This window comes from Vulpes vulpes, chromosome 2 (genome assembly GCF_048418805.1).
Source record: "Vulpes vulpes isolate BD-2025 chromosome 2, VulVul3, whole genome shotgun sequence".
NCBI lineage: Eukaryota > Metazoa > Chordata > Mammalia > Carnivora > Canidae > Vulpes > Vulpes vulpes.
Window position 1 is genome coordinate 9,363,909 of NC_132781.1, and position 20,947 is coordinate 9,384,855.

The following is a 20,947-nucleotide window of genomic DNA, read 5'->3' on the forward strand; positions in this document are numbered from 1 at the left end:
AAAAAGGAAAAAAGAAAAGTATAAAGTACTCCGGGTTATGATTTCACTCTTGTGTGTTGACTTGTCTCTACAGTATGTTGTCTTCCATGCACAAGAGTCAAGCTGCCTGGGTTGGGTTCCAGGCTTCAGCATTAACCAGCTGGTGTTTGGCCCAAGTTATATAACTGCTTCTTGTCTTAGTTTCTTCTTCTGTCTGTAGAGATCATCAGGAACAGTAACCCCAGGAGGTGTTTGTGAAGATTGGGCTTCTATATGTAAAGCTTTGAGAACAATATTTTGCATGTATTCAGTAAATACACTTCCTTTTATGAACTGTTCAGGATAAGAATATCCAACATCCCTCTCACGGAAGATTTTAGGAGTTCCCTGAGAAAATTTGGTAGGCTCTGATTTTTCACAATTCATAACTTGTAAAAAAATGCAAAATAAATATTGTTATTCATTGATTAGATTATTATTTAATTGCCATACAGTTTGCCTGGCAATAATACTAAAAGAAAAGCAACCAGCAAAAAAGTCACTCTATCCTGTATTTTTTATTAAGCAACGTAAGTTTTTTTTTCTTTTTTTCTTTTTTTTTTCCTTTTTTTTTGCAAACACACGAGGGTTTAAGGTAACGTAAGTCTTAAAGGGCTAAAAACAAAACAAAACAAAAAAGTCTTAAAGGGCTACAACTTGAAGATGTCCACAGAGCCTAAATATTACAGGTTAGCATGATTTTAGTATTAGTAACTTTTAAAAAAGGCTTCCTAGGGGCACCTGGGTGACTCAGTTAAGTGTCTGCCTTTGGCTCAGGTCATTATCTCAGGGTCCTGGGATGGAGTCCTGCATCTGGCTCCCTTCACAACGAAGAAAGAGTCTCCTCCCTCTCCCTCTGCCTCTCCCCCTCATTCATTCTCTCTCTCTTTCTCTCTCTTTCTCTCAAATAAATGAATAAAATCTTTGAAAAAAATGCTTCCTAAATACTATTTCATAGCAAACCTCTAACCTCCTTGGGGCCCAGAGCCCATATAAGACTTCCCCACACTAACCCCTGCATGTGCAATGCCTTGTACTTCCCACCCTGCACGTGAAAGTTGGAGAAAGGCAGAGGTTCCCCCGAAGCAGCTCCAGGTACACAATAGAAAGGCCACTAAGAATTAAATCCAGAAAAAGCTTCTACATTTTGATTAAGGGGTTTTTCTCCTTGCAATTTCTCTACAAACAACATCAGAGAAAATGCATTCACACCCTTGCAAGTGAAATACCCATTTCACTTTTCACCCATTTTCGCTTTTTCTGCCGTATCCAGCCTGGGAGAGTCTGATGCAGAACTTGGGGAGGAAGATGTGAGCGAAAAGCGAACGGACTGGGGATGCAGGGGATGAGCTCCCCCATTAACTGAGGTTGTGATCTCTGCAGTTGAGGGAAAACCCATATAAAATAGATTTTCTTTGAACATTTTTTTTTCATTCTTTAAAAAAAGAAACCAATCATCCAATCTTTTTATTGTTCTCTCCCAATTTTCTTTATCATTGAGCTCTTTTGGGGTTTATCTCCCCATTTACCACATTCACTCTACTTTGTTACTTGTTTTTCCTCTTCAAATGCAAGCACCTCCTCATGCATCTTTGCATTAAGCCAAAGCCTGAGGAGCCACAGCAGAAGGTCATGAAAACGTCTCCTGCTAATAAAGTTGCAGCCAATTCTCTATTAATTATTCTTGGGGAAGCTCTCTGCTCTTTCCCTGCTCAGCCACATTCTGGAACTTTCCATGCAATTGTAATGGCCTTCGTCTTCCACGTTGTAGTGGGATACCTTCTTGGCTCTTTTTTTTTTTTTTTTTTTAAATCATTACTATCATGATAAAATGTTTCTTTCATCTGAAGAAGAGGGTAAGAATTTATTTCTGTCTTGCTCATATTCTCTTGTTCTCATTGCCTGACACATCACACATTGTAGATGCTCAATAAATGTTTATTAAGGGGATTACCTAAAAAGTAACCTTCAAAAACTCATTTATTTTGGCTTACTCTTAGTTAGGAAATATTATTTAGGCCAGCTGTGTTGTACAAGACATCACAAAATGACAGATATCACTTAGTACAGATATCTCAGTTAACTTGACCGTAAAGATGTTATGATGAAATTTTATGATGAAAAGCAATTAAGCAAACCATAAGTAACATATTTCTCTAAAAAAATGAAGCCCGGTTATGCTTTTTTTTTTATCTTAACCAAGTGTGGTGGTGTCTTCTCAATTCTTTTCCTTTAAAAAAAAAAAAAAAAGGATGCCAGGCCTGCGAGGCCCCCAGTGTAACTGCACAGAAGACTGGTACCAGGGGGCTTACATAATGTCTCTGCTTGTCCATTCCTGACTAATGGACAAATTTCCAAGAAATAATCTACATGTCATGAAATACGGGTACACTCCATCCCTTGAATGTTCTTTTCCAAACTTCTACCGGTTTCATCTGGATTTTAGGGAAATTCAGAAGCACTAGTACAACATGCTGCTGAGAAAAAGTAAGAAGAGTACATGTTTACAACAATCATTACTTTTAGGTAAATCTTCAATTTTCTTCTTAGAAAATATAACGGAGGGCAGTGGGCCAAGGAATAACAAAACACTAGGTGTTATTATTGCCGTGTCCTTTTTACCGTCCAGGTCCAACATCACCATTGGGTGAATTCCCTTGACTCTTTTCTCACTTTACCCTGTACCCTTCTCTTACCTAATAGTCACCATTCTGCAAATGATTTATAACTCTTTGCATCGAAGTTCTGTGAGGGCACAGTATTCACTTTCATTTTCCACCCAGGGCAATTAGAAAAACACTAAATGAATCTTTCTCTCTCTTTTTAAGATATTATTTATTTATTTGAGAGAGAAAGAGAGTGGGCACACAAGCAGGGGGAAGCAGACTCCCCACATTGAGCAGGGAGCCCAATGCGGGGCTCCATCCCGGGACCCTGAGATCATGACCTGAGCCAAAGGCAGATGCTTCATCGACTTAGCCACCCAGGCGCCCTAAATGAATCTCTTGTGAATAAATTCCACAGTGCAAATCGTGTGCAAAAGAGGATTTAGACATATCGAATTGAGACATTATCAGTCGAAACAGGTACAGCTTGCTCTTCCATGACGAGAAAAGCAGCAAACATATTGAGTTTGACATGTTTCCACAGGCCCACATGAGCCTCACTTAGATTTTAAGGTCTCTGTGTCAGAGGGTGGACCAGGGTCACACTGTCCCCACTACCCACAGCTTCTGTGCCGTGGCCAGTGTGGTTGCAATGGTACCAAAAGCAGTCCTATGTGCACTCAGCTCTTTTTCTCCGAGGACCTGCTTACTTTTCTATCAAGAGGCAGGGATTTGCATGCAGTTGTGGGGTGGGGGGTGCCTGGGTGGCTCCATCAGTAGAGCGTCTGTCTTCAGCTCAGGTCATGATCTCAGGGTCCTGGGATGGAGTCCTGCATCGGGTTCCCTGCTCATTGCCTCCACCCACTTATGTTCTCTCTCTCCCAAATAAATAAAGTCTTTAAACAAATAAATACATAAATAAATAAACATAGTCTTGAAAAAGTGTGCCTCTAGGGCCTGAACATAAGTTCCTGAAGCTATTAATAAGAGTCCCTGAAGGCCCTGTGACTCTAGAGGCAATACCTCTCCCCTCATATGTCAGGCCCACGACCCCACAAACAGAGTGGGGTCTGTTTGCTTTTTGTCCTTAAGGTGTTGACACAGCACAGCCCCAATCTAGAAGGCAAGGAAGGCCCACAGTCCAAACCCAGTTTTTTACTAATTTAAGCACATTTAACCTGGCGAGAGAGCCAAGAGGCTGGGTGGGTTGGGGTCACCTATTTTGCCAAGTTTGGGTGGGTTTGCGCTAGTTGAGCATTCAGTGCCAGCCGCGATCATTATGTGCTGGCGCAGTAAATTGAGCTACCACACCTCTAATGAACGTAATTCCCTTATTTTGACAGCGTTCCCATTTCCAGTGATTCACACTTTACATTCAGACACTCTCCTACAGGTGTTTGCCAAAGGCCTCTGCTGGCAGCTAACTAAGCACTGGATCCGTTCGAAATTAGATTGAGAACCATCGAAATCATCTTGACATGTTCCGTGAGCCAGGTTTGGACCTTAGATACCCCGGGTCACAAGCAGCTCCAAACACAAGCTCCAAATCCTTTCCACCCTTCATGTTTCCATCGCATTTTATGAGATTCGGGACTTTTGGTCTGGGACTGTGATGGGTATCAGACCTGGACAGCCCCGAGCCTAGTAGGTATTTATTGACTGCTAAATACCAGAAGTGTGACTCGGGGGCGCCTGGGTGGCTCAGCTGGTGAAGCATCTGCCTTTGGCTCAGGTCATGATCTCAGGGTCCTGGGATCAAGTCCCATGCCCGGCTCCCTGCATAGTAGGGAGCCTGCTTCCCCCTCTCCCTCTGCTTCCCCTCCCCACCCACTCATGCTCTCTCTCTCTCTCTCTCTGTCAGATAAATAAATAAAATCTTAAAAAAAAAAAAAAAGAAAAAAGAAAAAAAGAAGCATGACCTTGCAGGAAGAGAAAGAAACAGAGCCATTACTTGAAGAAAGCAGCCTCCAATGGGGTGCATTTGTTCTCAGTTCTAGAAATGACCAAGGATTTTGGTTCTGGTGTTTGAAGGCTGATGAGTGTCACTGAGGAAATTTTCTCATCTACTTTAGGAAAGAAAGCAGCGAGGGCTAACATGGCTTCTGTACCAGCAGGGCACTGCTAAGGGTTTTAAAAGCAGAACTTGCTTTAATCCTTAAAATTTATTCAGAGTCAAGCAGCTCTTAAATATTAGAACCGGGACTAAGGTCCGCCTTTGTCTGGTTCCGAACTCCTGCCCTTAAACACTACTGCAGGGAGAGGCAAACCTTACTCATAAAGGGCCAAATAATGAGTATTTCAGGATTTGTCCGTCAGATGGTCTCTATTGTAAATGCACAATTCTGCTCTTAAAGCTCCTGGGAGTGCCAGAGACAACGTGTAAATAAGTGAGTGTGGCTGTTCCAACAAAATTTGGTTTGCAGAAACAGATAATAGGCCAGATATAGGTCAGGGACCACAGCTGGCCGACCCCTGTCCTATTCTATACCCTAATATATAAATAAGTTTCCTTTCAGGTTTTCAACAACTTCTGGAGGACTAGAACCTAACTACATCTTATAAGGCTCTCCTTTTTCTCTCCTGTCACCCTTCAACAAATACGTATCGATTACTAATTCAGGAATATTGATGAATCCCTGAATTTTCCCCTTACTCCTTCATTTTGTGGTCTGTCTTGATTATCTCACTCCTTTCTTTCTTGAGGAGATCTCAGAGTTTTGATTATTTGCCCAGTACTCCCCAAATTTCAGATTATGAGAAAACCTTTCCTTTCCTTCTTTCTAGAAAACTCCCTTTTCGCTCAAGACACCAGGTGACCTTCTTTTGATATAAAGCACTCTCTTACCCTCTCTTAGGTTTCTTATTCAGGTTGTGTATAATCAGCAGTTTGGAGATCCGTAATGGATTTTCCAGGAGGCAACTCTGATGAAAATGTCAACTTTCTAAACAAAGACAGTTGTCAGAATGTTCTTTTAGAAATCCAGATTATGCCCTGTTTCTGTCAGGTTGAGTTTTCAGTTCTTCAATCGTAAGGGGGCATTGCCACCTGGTGGAAAAAATATTGAGGGGGTTAGGTGATCACCTGGGGAAAACCCCAGATAGGCACATTTGCACAGACAGGAAAATTTTACCTTGGTCATGTCATTTCAGTGCCTCGTGGCCTGAACACTGACCTCCTTCCACAGTCAGAACGTAAAACAAGTAAATGCAAGTAAAAACTGTTAACGATTGCATTTTAATAGATCCAGGAGATCTTATTTCTTAGAAATATGTGACTTGAAAGGGAGTTATTCCGAATTGTTAAAACTCCTCTGGACCCACTTCTTCACCGTCGACAGAATTTTTCACTCTTTTTGTACAATTTTCAAGTACTTCTTTTGCATGGGCTTTTTTTGTTGTTGTTGTTCCTATTTTCTATAAGTAATGATATATAGATATTTGTGTGTGTGTGTGTTTGTGTGTGTGTGTGTGTGTGTATGAAACCTCCTCTTAACTTTAACCTAGTATGTCTTTGGTCAACTTTCAAATTTATGTTCTTCATCAGCCAGCCTCTCCCAACCCCTGCATTCTATCTACCCGGTCACAGTCAAGCATCCGAAATCTTCCTTCCACGTGCCATCGCCCTCCTAGGTCCACACTCAGAAATGCTCAGCTTGACTTACTCAAATGGCCATCCCCAATCCTTAAGCTCCCTGACCTCTGTGTGACCTGAATTTTGTCCTTGAAATTCTTCCTTGGTTTCCAGCTGCATGGTTTTCTAATGCTTCGATTTCTGCTTTCCTCTGTATTTGCTTCATATCACCACTTTGCTTCATCTCCCCTTCTCCGCTGTGTGCAGGAAAGCCAAACATTTTATCTGCCACCCTCTCCTCTTTAAGGTCTCACTTTCTAGATTCATTTGTTCACCTGCATGATGTTAACTATTCTTTGGACTATATGCACATCTGCTTCCCCCTGGCCTGTACCCAAAATGAATTCTTGTCTTCCTTTCCTGCTTTTTCAGAGGATCCTAAATGCACCTTCTCCTTATATCAGCTGACACCTACTCTCTCTCTCTCTCTCTCTCTTTTTTGAAACTTACTCTTGACAAAATTAAAAGGAACACATTTCCTATGGTAGTGATCACACTGACCAATTCCTCCATTTAAACAAAAGCACATTTCCCCCCTAATGTTCAGTACTGGAAATTTTAGAACCAGTCAGAAACAATCCCCCTGCTTAATTGTTCTTATCCAGTCTGTCATCATGTGCCAATTTGGCTTCTTTTATAATGTTTATCTTGAGCGTAAACTCCATGAGTAGAAAGGCCTTGCTTCTTCGGCTTACCATGGTCTCCTAGCACCCAGCACAGGACTTGGCATATCATACATCTTTAATAAATATTTGTTGATAAATAAATGAAAAAAAAAAAAACAACGATTCACAAACTTTCTCTTTTCCCTTTCAACTGACAGGATCTGTGCCATCTCCTTTTTATTTATCCCAAGACACTGGATGCTCTTTTAGTGTACAGCCCTCTCATTGGACTTGATCGGAGTCTCGTCGGTGGCTCATTAAGTGGCAGTTGCCTGGTCCTCATTTCCTGCTGTTATGATCCAATAGAGCTGGACATCCAGAAGTTGAACAAACACAGTGTTTCTCTCATAGTCCAGGGTTTTCTTTCTCTGCTGTTCTATTTTATTATCACGAACTTCCATGTAAACGGTAACAAATTCTACTGTAGCCAGAAATTCAATATTCATACCCAGTTGTCCTCTTAGGATTTCATTCTTATTAGTTTTAATTTTTCAAACAAATTAGATGCACTTCGGGGGGATGATTAGGAGATCAGATCTCAGAGCCCCAGCTTTATTTCCTATCTCCTTAATCTATTAAATCGTATCTATATCATGTCCTTTCTGTAAGGATCAAAGGAGACACTTTTTATAAGAATGACTTGTAAATGAAAACATTCAACACACGCCACTTAGGTGGTTGTTTTGGTGCTTTGTTTCTACTCTAATTATAACAGGATTAGCTACAAAACAGTCAATGGCCAAATGGTTATGGAGTTATAAATTCAGTGGAATGCTTCTCTGAAACCCTGTATCCTATAAAGTGTTACCAGAACATTAATTAGTTTATACATCCTTTATGGGAAATCACACATAGACCTATATCTGTGTTTGGAATTTTATGTCTTGCCTTTGAAAGAATAAATGTGCAGTTCAGCCTTACAAGAAAGGAAGCTGACGGAGCAAACATAAGTCTGTGTGTATATAAAACTAGTTTCTTCCTCAAGAAGAAACTTATTGCTGAGTCAGAAAAGGGATAGTACTCTTCCCTGTATGAAGTATCTTAGAAAGAATGTGGCTGCCACACACGAATTTCTCAGAGTATTAAGTAGATTGCTGTATTTCAACATTCACAGAGACCACATGGCTTCTTCACCTGTGTGTTCCCAAAATCTGGCATATGGCAGAAGCTTGAAAACATTTATTAGTTAGGAAACTCAATCTCCTATTATGGGATCTCAATTATATGAAAATGTTACTGCTGCTGTCTTGCCTTCCATCTGGGTCTTCTCCGGAGCTATTTATTCCTTAATCAGATGATCCCATCGCCAGGTAACACTTTATAGTTGCAAAGTGGAAAGTTAATAATAATGAGCTTAAGCTGGCCACACAGCCTCACCTGGAGACCATATACATACATACATATATGTGAAACTTCTGGAACTTCTAAGTGGCTGGATATTGCCATGTGGCCAAATGTTCACCAGAGGGATATGTTGCAAGTAGCTCGAGTTGTGGCTAGAATAAATTTGGGTTCAAATATCTGTTATGTGAATTTAAAAAAATGAATGAAATGGGGGGAGGGAGGTCATGTGTGCAATCTTCCTCTCCTTAAAAAAACTTCTGCCTGTGTCCCTCCCTGGGACATGGTTGAGCTTATGATCCAGCTTCAAGCCTGCAGAGGACCATAGTACTCTAGGCTAGGGGTTTGCTAACTTCTTCTCTAGAGGGTCACGTAGAAAATATTTCCGATTTTTGTAGCCATGTGGTCTTCTGCAATACTCCACTCTGCTTTAGGGCATCAGAACAACCGTAGGTAACACATACATAAGCAGGAATGGTCATGTTTCAGTAAAACTTCATATACAAAAACAGAGAGCAGGCTGGATCTGAGCTTTGAGTTGTGGTTTACCAGTGCCTGCTCAAGGGGGTGAGGGGGGGTGTAGACAGGGAACAAAAGGGGGAAAAGTAGAGACCTCAATTGCCCTCATGCAACTGAGCCACCCCATCAGTCTGAACTGCTCAGCTCAGGGCAGTAATATGGCAGAAAAATAAATACTTTATTCTTTAAACCATTATATTTTGTGGGGTTTTTTTTGATACAACAAAGTTAGTTAGCTAGTGTGTAGAAGGTATAATAAAATATAGTGCTAACTGGATTTATTATTGTTGTTGCTGTTCTGTTGCTATTATAATTATCATCATCATTATTATTTTAGGTCTATAATGATCCTGGGATAAATTACTTAACGGTTAGACACAGAAGTAGCCAACCGGCGGGGGGTGGGGTGGGGGGGACCCACCACAGAACTTACAGGGTTTGGCAAACTCACTTAATTCTATCATCGTGACACTCAAGTGAATGGGCCATTTTAATTTCATTTTGTCAAGTGAGGAAACAAAGTATGAAATAGATTCAGTGTCTTGCCCAAAATCACAGAACCAGAATGTAGTGAGATTAGGGTGTAAGGTCAATTCCATCTGATTCCAGAGCCTTTCCCCACTGTGTCATGTATTGGGGTAGTTAACTTTGTTCTTTATGTTAATCAAACACAAAGTATCCATAATAATACATAAACAGTCCTTTATTTGGGGTCATATCTTGATATTGCTAAAGGGTTCACACAAAGAGGTAGGGATCCATGAGCAGCTGCTCTGTCCCTGCACTGTCCAATGTGGTGGCCACTTGCCACATATGACTCTTAAGAGTACATGACGTTAATAGAATAGAAAGCTCCATTGCACCCCAAATTGGCACTTCCTTAATGGCACTGGCCACATTGAACATGTTCACTTGCACATGTGCCACAAATGGCCACTACCTTGGACAGTGCAGGTTGCAGGTTATTGCCTCATAGCAGAAAGTTCTACGGCCAGCACTGCTCTCTTCTCTTATACCAGATTTGGCTTTTTTTTTTGTTTTTATGCAGATTCAAGCTCCTCCTGCTTACCTTTGGAGTACTCATATGGCTATTCCATTAGCAGCGTCCAGAGGAAGCTGCCCGGCTTCCAAGCTCCTTTCTTTGGTCCCCCACGGCCTTTTCTTTCTTTCTTCCCCCGGTCTTGCTCCCTACCCTCATGACCCTGCCGCTTGTGTGTTGGTTGCCATTCCTTCAGCACTAATTGCTTCCCAGCAGGATGGAACTGGGGTCCCCAATGGTGTAAAAAACTGAAACAAGGAGAAAGGGAAAGAGCCACGGCGGCATGTGGAATCTGTCCTCCAGGTGTGGAATCTGCAGACAAACCAAGTTTTCGCACTGTCCATATGAACAATCCCCTAAGTTTTTGTGCTAAAAGAATGTTTGCATCTCTTAATTCTCCTTGCTAGAACCCAGAAGCGGGGGGTTGTGTGTAAGCCACCAGCCCATCTCCATTTTTAATAGTAGATGTTTATATATATATATATATATATATATATATATATATATATATATACTTTTCTTTGTGCCTGCATTTTCCTGCCCTGTGGAGAGTGTGAAAACCCCACTTACCAGCAAACCCCATCCACCACACTTGGCCATCCTCCTGTTGCTTAAGAAGCTACAGTATGGGAAACCAAAATGTGTCTTTGTGCAATGCTTTTGTTAAGGTTGGGTTCATTGTTTTGTTTTGTTTTGTTTTGTTTTTGGTAAGATTTTATCCATTTATTTGAGACAGCAAGAGAGAGCATACAGAGGGAGGAGCTGGAGGGGAAGGAGAGGGAGAAGCAGATTCCGTGTGGAGCCCAATGCAGGGCTTGATCCCATGACCCCAAGATAATGACCAGACCCAACACCAGAGTTGGTCACTCAACCCACTCAGGTGCCCCAAGATTGGGCTCCTTTTTTATTAAGAGAACATAATCGCCAGAGTTTATAAAAGTGGGAGCTCATGGGAAAATGTTTCAAACCATCTGAGCAACTGTGACAGCCCTGGTGGGATCCATAATCATGGATTAAACTCGAGTCTGCATTTCTGTCTGCATCAGTGTGAAGGACCAAAAGGCAATCGCGATTGCTTGGCTCATGTGGGAGATGCAGATTGCCATGCTGCTCTCTCAGTGATGTTTCATAAGGAAACCACAGTGGGCCAACCCGGGATCACTATCTAGGTCCCCACTGCCCACCTGTCATCTTGAGGAATAGCCACTCCCAAGATAGAGAGAGACACGTGCAGAGATCACCACTTGCAGTGTCACTGAATTTGTTAGCAGAATGATACATTTTTGGGGAAGGTTAATCCCATATTAGAAAACTTGCGACTTTTTAAGTGTTGATCACAAAGGGAAGGATTTGGGGGAAACTGCTCCCTTTTGTTTATATCTAGAACTGGTCCAAGGGGGTACTTTGTGATTTGGATGTTTAATGAAATAATTGTTATTTGCCTTCCGGAGTGAGAATTTCCTTTCTTTGACTTTCCTTTGGAGTTCTTCGTTTTAAGATAAGCTCAAATATTGACAGAACTGGGACTGAGATTAAAGAGCATATAAAATGCATTAGCGTTCTACCAAAGGAAGAAGAAAGGAAAACCAAGGGGCCTCTCCCACAGTAAATAAAAGCGACAGAGGTTCTTAAGAAAACACTGCTGAATTTCATTCGTGTGTATAATGAAATGGATTAAGTTTACAGTGGTCTGAAGAACAGGATGGATTCTTCACCTTGACACCCCCAGGAACAAACCACAGTATTACCAGAACTCCCTCTTTATTCATTGTGACCATTTTCTTTTCGGTGTGTATCATAATCTGATGCGTAATGAAAACCAGCTGTTGCCCCTCAGAGGAAAAGAGGAAGGAGTCCGCCAAGTATTCTAAAACCTGGATAGGCAGGGAATCAGCAGCCCGGGATCTCACTTATTAAGTCCTTAAAGAAAGATGAAGTTTGATGGGAAGGACGAAAGGGGAGAAAAGATGACTCTGTTGATCACTTTACTTTTTATCAGATAATAAATCATCCACGTGCAATGTGTTACCTGAGGCTCCTGATTTTTCTCAATCGAATGCTGCATGCTCCATTAACATCTTTAGATTTATCCCAATCTGGCAAAAGAAAAAAAAAAAGTGTGTCCCCTTTATGATAGAAGCAGGATTCAGGATTCAAGATGATGAATAATTATTGACAGGGGTAAATAGAGAATAATCTGGTTCCCAGTTAATATAAATTAATATGTTTAATGAAAGGGTAGGACAGAGCAAAGGGGAGTTCCCATTTCCCCTCGTAAAATATTTACTATTCAGGTCCTCACCAGCTCTACCAGTCAAATATTTACTATCAAAGTTCAGGAGAAAGGTGAGGCATGTGGCCATTCATGGTGTAATGGTGTGAGGTGGCCAGATTGGAGTCAGATCCCCTACATTTTAGTCTTCACTTAACACCCTGGCTCTCTGTGTTCCTGGAAACAAAGCACTGAAGAGCTTCCTGTCAATCGAGTTATGAAACAGGAATTACATGTTTTGGAGAGGCTGTTGACAAACCTACGCATGTGTATTTGAGGTCTTTGAGATTCTATGATAAAAGTAATCAATTGTCTGTTTGGAAGTGTTTTATTTACTCATTCAATCACAGATTTTCCAAAACCCAGACATATATGTGGATACGTATACATATAACATAACATATGTATCCATATATATCCATTATCTTTAAAATCAACTTGCAATATAGCAGAAACACATAATTTATCTTTAAACATTGTTCATTTTTGGAATATGTTGACCATTCTCAGTGTAAAGGTAACATTCACTCTAAAGTTGAGGGTGCACCTTTTTCCAAAGAGCGCATGATATAATTTACTGTATGGATCTTTGTGTGATTGGGAATTTCCTCTTGATTCCCTCTGATGGCTGAGAGTGACATGAGGGTGGGGAGAGGCAGGAATATTTCAGGTAGACCAGGGGGACAGAGGAGCAGAAAGAGATCTTTCCATGCGCCATGTCCATCTTTTCACCCATTTCATCCGGCCTCCATTTTGATATTAAATTCACATCTAATTTTTTTCTTTCTATATCTGTCCAAAATAAGCAAATATGTGCTGTTTGTTGCAACAGGATTTACACGTCTGAAATGACTCAGCTTTCAACACTTCCTAAAGATTTGTGAGTAGGACTCCTGCCCTCTGTCTGGCTTCTAAAAGCAATACAGACCTGAGTCAACTTCCTAATAAAACTGACCAAAACACCTAACTAGAATTCATCTATTCCTCTGAGGAGTATAAACAAAGGCTGTTGGAAAGAATATATCAGTTCTACTACTTCGGCTGGGTAAATGGGAGCTTTTCTCCTGGACATTTCTCTTCTGTTTTAATGTTTTCAACTGCAGCAATGTGCTAAACAGAGAAAATCCATTCTCAGGACTTTCTGGGATTTGTGTCAAATGTCCCTTGGTTGTCATTCTAATCTTAAAGTCCTTTAAACAAAAGAGCTTTGTCTCAAAACATGGATCAGTTATTTCCTAAATTAGGTGAATAGCTTACCTAAGCTAAGACAGGAAGCCACTTTATTAATGGAGTTCAGAACAAACCCACAACATTAAAACATTTGATATTGCACATAAATACAAAAGGGAAATAAATCTGGCTGAGAACAAGAAAAAGGCCTAAGTCCAATCTCTCTTAAATTCCTTGAAGTTAGGGGGAAAAAAAAAAAACTTGTGATGCCCCGATTTTTCATACTATTTTTCAGCTTTTCTTTATCTCTTACATTGTTCTCATTAAAAGCTCGTGTCTTAGATACTTTGTGCTGTGTTTATTGTTCATTTCAAAATAGCTGTTTGGAAGCACTTCTTTAAAAAAAAAAATTCACCAGAAGACCTGAATAAAATAAAGAAAATATGCCTTTGCAGGATCTTGTTTTTAATTGCCCATACTTCTTGTAATACATGGATTTACCCTTCCTCGGTTCAGAAACATTAGGAAGGGCTGAAAAAGTCAGTATTCCTTCGTCATTACCAGAATGATTCTGCACATTTGTCTCCACGCGTTTCCCCAGATTTGGTGTTGCTTCAGACAGAGAGCACCCCTCCCCCATTTTTTTTTTTTTTTGAACTCAAAAAGAAATAAAATGATTCAATGGAGGACAGTTTCCTGGTCTTCTGATGGTAATTCCAATATGGTGCACCCCAGCATTTTCCAAGGTATATTTGCAGATCACCTTGCATGAGAATCTTTTTTAAAAGAACTTACTCTGTGCAAACTGTACCTTAGAACTTCTTAATCTTCAAGAGAGGGAGGCCAGGAATTATGTCCTTTGAACTAGCTCTCCAAAAGATGGTTGTGCATGCTAAATTTTGATAACCATTGGAACTGCAGAAAACTGCAAACACAATTTCAAACAAAGACTTGAAGCGTAAAATGAGAGATGAATAAATATAGCTATGGTGAAGCAAAGAGGAAGCCATATAACCGCAGATACCATTATCAAAGTTAACATCATCTAGAACCATAAGAGATTAGTATTCAGTATAAAGACTAACAAGTCAGTAAGAAAATGGCATATAACTCAGGGAAAAAAAATTAGGCAAAATGTTTAAGAAAGCATTTCAAAAAACAATAAATTCAAATATTCAAAGAATTTGAAAAACTGTTCAGTTTACCTGGCAATTGAAGTTGGGTGGGGGGAGGAATTTGTGATGCCCCGAATTTTCATACTATTTTTCAGCTTTTCCTTATCTCTTACATTGTTCTGGAAGAAATGCTTAAATGTAAATCAAAACAAAAATAAAATGCTATTTTACAAAACTGCAGAAAGTAAGAGGTGTGGTATTTTCATTCATGATCAGAAAGCAGGAACTTTCCCAAACTACTGAAGCATAAATTGGTACTACTACTTTGGAGGAAATGTGGAAATACCCAGCAAAACTAAAAATGTGCATGCCTATAACTCAGAAAGTCCATTTCTAGGTATATAACTTATAAAAACAATAACAAACAGCCATATGCAAAAGGACATGTGCATGAGAATACTCATGTTAACTGCTTATAATTACTCCAAGTCAGAAATGAGCCAAAAGTTCATTGAAAGGTACAAGGCAAATAAAATATGGGATTTTTATATGACAGAATAATGTATGACACTTAAAAGAAATGAACAAGAGACATATATATCAGAATGAATAATTTCAAAAACTAAATTGAGTGAAAAATTAAGTTACAGAAGGAAATGAACATTATTTTATTATTTATGTAAAAGTGAAAGCCCAAAGTGCGTGTACCTGCACATACAGAGAACATGATAAAAATGCATGTATATTCATAACTTTATTGTAGATCGTAAGACTATAAACCAAATTCATTATAGCAATTGCTTCTGGAGCAGGAAAGACAAATGGGACACAGGAGGGAAAATTCAATTTTTAAATATCATCAATAATAAAGTAATACTCACATTTTTTATTTGCTAAGTGCTTTATGTGTATCACATTTAATCTCATAACAACCCCACAGGGTAATGCTACTCTTTTTTCAAATATGGGTTTTCGAATGTTTTATTTCTTGTATTTATACACACACTTTTAGGGCAGTGAAACTGCTCTGCATGGTCACTTTTAATGTTGGGTACATGCCATTATGTTTTTGTGCATACCCAGAGAACGTACAACACCAAGAATTTACATGAAAGTTCACGTAAATTATGGACTTTGGGTGATTATGATGCATCAATGCAGGTTCATCCATATTTTAAAAAAGAAAACATATCATCCTGGTGAGTGATATCAGTAATAGGAGAGGCTAAGCATGTGTTGGGGCTGGGGCACATCTCTGTACTTCCCTCTTAATTTTGTCGTAAACTTAAAAATGCTCTAAAAAAAATAGTCTTAATAGAAAGCAAACAAAACCTGATTCTGTTAAGTGTGACTTAACAGAGATCAATGGATGGAGAATTGAAACGGGTTGGTCTGACTCCATAGCCTGTTATTAACTTCAACGTTGGAAGCAATAGTGTTATTACGTCACTACCTAAAACATAAAACTACGAAACGCAATCAAGAGGACAAACAGTGAGTCTGAAACGGATAAAGATACATATTAGGAAGAAAGGAAGAGAAGGAGAGAGAAAAAGAGATTGATTTTCAATCCAAATCCCTCATTTGTTGTGTTTCGATTCCGTGAAAGAAGTGAGCTAATGCCTTTTTCCGAAAGTATCCTAAACATGACTCTACACATTACTGATTCATTAAAAGTCAAAATCAGGAAGAAATCTGGCCTTGGGTTCTTTCTTCCTGCCTACTCTCAGAGCTCCAGTTGCTCTTCCAGAAATTTGTTCTAACAGCTGACTGCTAAATTTTTTCCCAATTCCATTCTTCTCCTTTTTAAAATGTCATTCTTGTTCTTTCAACTTTGTGGTGCGTTATTGGAATAGAAACCATTCCATAAATGCCCTAAGACATCAAGACTTCCTCCTTTTAAATAGTGCCTAGTATTTGTGTATGTCTTGAGGACAAACAAAATGCTCTCTTCAAAATTCCTGTTTCCCAGCTCCCAGAGCCTACTTTAGACAGGCAGTCATTCATCCTTCTTATCCTCTCCTATTAGTTGTTCTTTGCTTTTGAATCTGATCACGGAATCCTATTATGGAAATTACTGACCACTTTGAATGTCTTAATCCCCAGAGGCTGGTCAACCCCTCCCAACATCCAACAGGAAGCAGAAACGAACAAAGAAAGAAATCTGAGAGCCTCTACTTTTCTTCGCCTCTCTTTGGAATACTACAGATGTATCACTTTGCAAGCAAAAACCAAATGCTCCGGGTCCCTATTAGCTTTGCCAGGGGAGTTAATTCGGCCGATCATGTACACCCACATCGAGTTTAGTGAGCAACAAGTCAAATCTGTATGATGCTGAAGGAATGTACTTTTTGTTTGTTTGTTTTATTTTCAACATGAAGGAGATTAGTGCTCAGTAGCTTTGCTAACTACCCTCCCAAGAATGGAGACAGTTATGATAGGGAGACAGCGGCATCCTGTTGTTGCATATTCAGAACCTAGGTTAGGTGTGTTACATTGAACACATTGTCTAGAAGTTGCGGCAGATTGCCACAGAGGTGATGGAGGCTGGTCCAGGTTCCCAAAGGAGATGAACACGCAGGGGAAATTAGGTTCACAGTAAAGCATCAGCAGTGCCTGTTCATGAGACTCATCAACTCATCCAGTTTGTGTGGACCCTTGCTTTCCATGTACTATCTTTTTACAAATTTATTTTTTTTAATTTTTTTTAAATTTTATTTATTTATGATAGTCACAGAGAGAGAGAGAGAGAGGCAGAGACACAGGCGGAGGGAGAAGCAGGCTCCATGCACCGGGAGCCCGACGTGGGATTCGATCCCGGGTCTCTAGGATCGCGCCCTGGGCCAAAGGCAGGCGCCAAACTGCTGCGCCACCCAGGGATCCCTACAAATTTATTTTTTATTGGTGTTCAACTTGCCAACATATAGAATAACACCCAGTGCTCATCCCATCAAGTGCCCCCCTCAGTGCCCGCCACCCGGTCACCCGGACCCCCCACCCACCTCCCCTTCCACCACCCCTAGTTCGTTTCCCAGAGTTAGGAGTCTCTCATGTTCTGTCTCCCTTTCTGATATTTCCCACTCATTTTTTTTCTCCTTTCCCCTTTATTCCCTGTCACTACTTTTTATATTCCCCAAATGAATGAGACCATATAATGTTTGTCCTTCACCCATTGGCTTATTTCTATTTTTATACTATTTTTAATCATATTATGCAGGATTGGCTACTTAATTAGGCTCCCTGAAAGACTGGATTGATTTTAAGGATACACGTGAGTCAGAACGACACAGAACCAACTTGCGTCGCTTCCGTGGCTTGGATGATCCCTCTTTGTGCTCTCTCAATTCCTGTTCCATTTTGCTCTTAGGAACAACTGGATGATTATCTCTCTTCTTCTGGCTAAATCCCAGTAAAAGCCAACCTTCCTGATTCTCTACTGAGCATTCGCCCCTTTGGTCAGGTCTTTGCGCTGGAGTTGTCTCCTGGACTTACCTGACACCAGGTGCCTATTTTCCTGGTACGGCCAGTAAGTGGGCTGGTGTGAATTTTAAAAAGCAAATTTAAAAATGGGAGTCCTGATACCATTTCTATAAGACATAAAAATATAAAAAAAAAATAGCCACATGCTGATCTACATGCTGTGTCTGATCACATTCTCTTTTTCTCTCCCTTCCCGATTTCCCACTCCGATTGAACCTGTTCATAATCATGATGGAGACTTCTAGTCATTTACCTTATCCTTCTCTCCCCAGTCCTTCTGCCTGCCCTGAGCTTCATTTGGCTGTGTTCCCGGTTATGAACCAGTGACAGGCATTTTAAACACGCTATCAGCAGAAGCCACTTTCATTTCATCCCTCACTTCCTTGATTCTCCTATTTCAACTCACTGACAAAAGAAAATCCATCCATTGCAACAGCTTGCTGCGTTTCACCTCCCCATCATAGAATTTCTCTCTTAAACCAACAGTCGTTTCTAGTTCTTTCTCTCATTTGTTTTTGGTGTCGTTCTTATTTTATTTTATTTTTTTTTAATTTTTATTTATTTATTTATTTATATTTATGATAGTCACAGACAGAGAGAGAGAGGCAGAGACACAGGCAGAGGGAGAAGCAGGCTCCATGCACCAGGAGCCCGATGTGGGATTCGATCCCGGGTCTCCAGGATCGCGCCCTGGGCCAAAGGCAGGCGCCAAACCGTTGCGCCACCCAGGGATCCCTCGTTCTTATTTTAAATACACACACACACACACACACATATGTTGAGGCTCCAACATGTTAAAGCAATGATTGGCTCCACCTGCAAAGAACCTTTCTAGGTTTTTACTGAGTTCATGCCCAGGGTCTCCCTGGTCTTCCCTTCATACCCTCTTCCTGAGAAACATCTCTACTCATGCAGCTAACACTTTGCTGTGGCCCTCTACCAAATTACACTGTGAAAACGAGGCATTTCTTCCAAGGTCCAGATTTTACATTTCAGCTTCCACCTAAACATCCCCATATGGATGGTTCACTGGCACCATTAAACTCAATAGATATATAATCAAATGAATGATCTTTTCTACAAGCCAACAAAAACCGACAAAAGCATGTTTTTCTCCTCAGGTTCTTTTTCTTGATTAACTATGCTATTATTTGCCTTATCACTCTCTCGATCCAACTGGAAGTCCAAGTGATTTATTGAACTTTTCTCTCAATGCCTTATCTTCAAGGCATATGATTTCTGCTTCTGAGGTTTCTCTGCAGCGTCTTATTTCCACTCACAGGACCAACGTCCCAGCGCAAATACACAGCCCTTCTCATGTGGGTTATTCAAATCCTCACTGAAAGATAACTTCACCCTCATCCTTTTCCCTCTCAGATACATTTGTCACATGACCTGATCATGTCCCCCCCCCCCCCCCCCCGCACTTAAAGATCTTGGATGCAATCTAGTACTTTTATAAGATATCAAATTCCTTTCTTGACCTGTTATTTCCAAGCTGCCCACTATCTGACCCCAACATAACTTTTCAGAACCGTGTCCCATTAGATTTCACCATGGGAGTACAACAGTTTGGCCAAGCTGGACAACTTGCAAAGCTGATCAGAGCATTCACTTCCTCACTTCTGAAACTATGCTGCTTCTTCAGCTGAGGGAGGTCCTCCATCCCCACTTACAAAATCCTCTCCATCCTTTGATACCTTGGTCAGTAGCCCATCTCCATGTTTATATGAGCGCTGTCTTCAGTGTCACCAAAAATAGTCACAAAACTTCATACTGTTTGACCCTTTTCTCACAGGGGATGAAAAAAGAAAAAAATGCATATATATGCATTTATATATATGCAAGATATATATGCAAGGTGTATCAGCAAGCCAAGGATCCATTGGAATTTGGAAGTAGGAACATAGAATCAACCTGTCTGAGGATAAAAAGGACTAACATTTCTTTTCTTTTTTTTTTTTAATGATAGTCACAGAGAGAGAGAGAGAGAGAGAGAGAGAGAGACAGAGAGAGAAGCAGGCTCCATGCACCGGGAGGCCGACGTGGGATTCGATCCTGGGTCTCCAGGATCGCGCCCTGGGCCAAAGGCAGGCGCCAAACCGCTGCGCCACCCAGGGATCCCAGGACTAACATTTCTATGTCAAAGATTAGGAACAAATCAACATAAATTACAAGAAAGAAAAATTGAGTCTCTCTGTGTGTGTGTGTGTGTGTGTGTGTGTGTGTGTATGTCTCAGAGGGATACTTTTAAATTAAAAGATGTGCAAGAGACACTTTAAAAAAAAAAAAAAAAAGATTAGGACAATTACTTACCTGCCAACAATCTCCCCTTTGCCAGGTCTTATGCGACATAGATTCCTCTATATTCCTGCACTGAGCTCACTGTTGGCCAATAGACTTCCTGATTGAACAAGACCCCTGATAAGGGCTCTCATCTCTTTGATTCCAATCAGCTTTCATTTCTAAGTTTCTTTATTTTCCTTTGCTGAGATTTTATAGAACTGTGGAAATGATAAAAAAAATAAACAGTGATGTCTTTATACAGCAGTATCAAAAATGTGGCCCAGTGGACTGGGTTAACTAGTGTTTTTCTCCTAAAATTCATGGCCCCCTGGAACTTTAGAAAGTGACCTCATGGGGGATCCTTGGGTGGCTCAGTGGATTAGCATTTACCTTTGGCCCAGGGCGTGATCCTGGAGTCTTGGGATCGAGTCCCACATCGGGCTCCCTGCATGGAGCCTGCTTCTCCCTCTGCCTGTGTCTCTGCCTCTCTCTCTCTCTCTCTGTCTCTGTCTCTGTCTCTGTCTCTCAGGAATAAATAAATAAAATGAGCTTTACAGGTATAATTAGCTAAGATGAGGCCATACTGGACTGGAGTGAGTCCTAAGTCCAGTTGCTGGTGTCTTTATAGGAAGGCCATGAGAAGACACAGAGACACACGGGGGAATATATCATGTAAGGATGGAGGCAGACATTTGAGTGTCCCTCGGTTGACAGACACTAAGGATTGACACAACCACCTGGAGCTAGGAGAGAGGATAAAACAGATTCTTTCTGCTGATACCTCGACTGGGGGCTTCTAGCCTCA